Source organism: Rhagoletis zephyria, unplaced genomic scaffold (assembly GCF_001687245.7).
Source record: "Rhagoletis zephyria isolate East Lansing unplaced genomic scaffold, Rhagoletis_zephyria_1.1 Rzeph_scaffold_05476, whole genome shotgun sequence".
NCBI classification, from domain to species: domain Eukaryota; kingdom Metazoa; phylum Arthropoda; class Insecta; order Diptera; family Tephritidae; genus Rhagoletis; species Rhagoletis zephyria.
In genome coordinates this window covers 410-3,893 of record NW_016162559.1, presented here as the reverse complement: position 1 = coordinate 3,893, position 3,484 = coordinate 410, and positions in this window count along the sequence as shown.

Here is a 3,484-nt window from a genome sequence, read left to right as displayed (position 1 = left end):
AAACCGCGAAATAATGATGAATTGTTTCAATTGGTGCAGCAGAGCTGGAACAGCATATCTGTCCAAACATGTCAACATTTAATACAAAGTTTACCTTGAAGATTGGACAATGTTATCAAAAATAAGGGTTATCCAACAAGATATTAAAAATTATGACCATTTTGTTTAACTTTGTGAAGATATTATTAAGTTGTCGCTGCCGTTTCTAATCATATGACCAAACTGAAATCGGTGTTTTTGGGTTTAGTTAATTTTCTTAAAAATAGTGTTAATGTTGTGAATTTTCTTATGTTAAACTCAAAGATAACTTGTTACTTTATTATTTCTAATTAATAGTTTTGATGTGGCGAAATAAATTTTTAAAATATATTAGCAAAATTATATGCAGCAAAGTCGTTTCTAATTATAAGGCCACCACGTACATGCTAATTCACTGAATACACTAACAACACATTTGCATACTTGTGCATGCAACTATTAAAATTTTCACTTACACTTCACTCGCGAAATTTGCACATAAAAAACAACGCCCGCGCTAATTTTTTGCACTCAATTGATAGAGCATTTTTCGAACTACAACATTTTCAACAAAAACCGACACTTGCGACGTTATTTTCCATGAAATTTTCACATTTTTCCACCTGACGCTGCTCAGCAGTCATCGTTTACAAATTCGCGGCAAGGAAACTGACGAATAACGGAATATGGCGATTGTTAAGGTGTTACCTTATGTAGAGGGTAAAGTTCTAAGAACTTTTGGGAGTATTTCAATGTGGAGTATATAATTAAAAATGTTTATCTAGTATAAGTATCCGAATACATATGTTTGTATGTGTGTACATTTGTATGAGCATTCAAAAAATTATAAATTTTTATTATTAATAATTACTAAAGATTTCCAAAATAAAAAACAAATTAAATAATTTCTTATTTATTGGCATTGCATAGTTTTCAGTTTTCTTATTTTATACGAAAAAATATTTAAATTTTATTTTTGCTTTTTACATCTACTAGAGACAATTTTTTATCAAATAGACAAGATTAGTTTGGTTCAACAAAATTCAAAATTTTTTACTGATATTCAATATTAGATACTTTTCTCTCGCAATAGGATCCGTTAATACTCAATTTCAGAATAGCCGTCATCGATTCGCCACTTCTCGCTCGTTATGTTTGAGTTCCGGTCGCTTAAAGAAGAATTTTGAATGTGAAAACAACAACAAAGTTAGCTAGCACGGATAGACGATAGCGAGTTTGGTTGTACCTCATTGAGTTCGTTCGTTTCGCCACTCGCTAACTGTTGGCGAATCGATGACGGCTAATATTAGTTATCAATTATCCCAACCCTATTTCCGTATCCCAACCTCCAAATACTCGTCCGTTTCCGTTCCAGTCAACGAAGAAGTAAACTTGTATGTAACATACATGTGTGAATAAATTAGATTGGGCCGGCTCTTATACAAAAAAAAAAAATAATAAAGTACCGATTTTAAAGTAGACTTCATGGATACTTGGTCAACACAAACCCAGCTTAATTCATTACAATTGTAATTTCGAGAGCAGTATTAACAAGTTTAATTGTATGGTACCAGAATTGAGATTTAGACTGGTAGAAATCGAAATATTTAAGTTTACCTACATATATCAGTAGGTATTTTAGGACAAGAGTATATGAAAGTGCTATGTAGAACTTCAAAATATCTCTTTACCGATATTGACAAATCCGAGAAATAGTCAACCATCATCATATCAACAATGCTTCAGAATTTGAGTAACGTCCAAACACAAATTAATACTAGATATGTTATAATACTTTAAGTTAAAATTTCTAATATTTTGTTCTAAAAAGTAATGCTTTAAACATTCGCTTAAACCATGAGTTTTTTTTTTAATTATCAATTTTGGCCGAACGTACCATCTGCAGCGCTAGGATACACTTATATACTACACATGTAATACTTTAAAATTGTATCTAACATACATATAAGAAGTTATGAGCAAAACTGACCTTTGACTATTCTGAGGAAATTTGTATGACCCTGAAATCTTATCAAAATAATTTTTCTTATTTAGAGGGAAGAGGGACTATAAATTATCTAGAATTAAATTTGCGACCCAGTCTAGTTTACGCACATACTAGCTTAGCGTACACACATGCATACATACACTTTTCAATCAAACTATTTGCCGGGCACATTCTACGCTTCAACAGTTTGAAAACCGCACTGGAACTAAACCTGTCTATGTACCTCAACGAATAGGAGCTTACCTACATACTATATTTGCTCTTCGTAAATACGCAAATAAATGCATTTTCTTTTATTTACTTACTCCTTGCATACTTATTAATTTTCCCTTAAATTTGCAAAGAAACTCACCTTAAAGGCGATTTTTTTAAACTGCACCTTGGATTTTACTTCTATAAACACTAATTCACTGAATACACTAACAATACGTTCGCATGCCTGTGTAGGCGAAATTTAGACATAAAAATTAGCGCCCGCACTGTATAAAAATAAAAATCTATGGATAACTAGTCGTTCCAAAATTAGTGAATGTATATGTAAATTAAAACGGTTTTGAAGGCCAAAACAGTTTTATGACCAATTATAGTTCTGAGCGAGACCTTTTCAGCGACATACACATTTAAAAAATCGGATATAAAATAAGAAAGTTATTGCCAAAAACGCGATTCAGCGGTTTTTAGCGGGTGCCTAAAAAAAATTGTTTTTTTCTCTATATAAGTGTTGAATAAAACTGACACACCTAACATTTTTTTCTGTTATTTGTCGTGATACGGCTTAATGTATGTATGTACATACATATATGTATACATAAGTACATATTTACATACATTTGTTCATACAGAGAATTTTATTGTTTGCCCCTCCTACATACTACATATATAAAAGATCTCTGTAGGAAATATTGGTCCAATTGATCGAAAAATACAATCAGCTTAGGCGGTTACAGCGCCAAATAAGACGAAGAAGAAGGTATGGTAGTTTTGTATCTATATAGGATAGTGTAAAAATTTAAAGCAATGTATTGAAAAACATGTGAATTGTACTAAAAGTGTAAAAGAGTTTTGATCTAAAATTGGTTAAAATGACAGAGGATTTTCATGTTCGGCGTTGACATCTAGAGAGAGCATCCGCTTAGAAAACTTGAGACCCCGGTTCGAATCGTAGCTGGGGCAAGTATTATTATTTTTTATTCTAAAATTGGTTACAATGTCATCCACAAGCGGACAATTAGTCAATGTTAAATGTTAATCGAATTTTACATGTGCTTAGACCAAATTTTGGACTACTTACTACTTACAATCACCAACAGCATAGCAGTGTGCTCTAAGTCTATTGCGAGATCCTACAGGTTGGTTATCAATATCATCTATAAAATGAATGTGCATACATTAGGCTGGTCCAAACATGCTTGTGTATGTGCATACTTACTTGAATACATAAATATGCTAGAAGAGTCA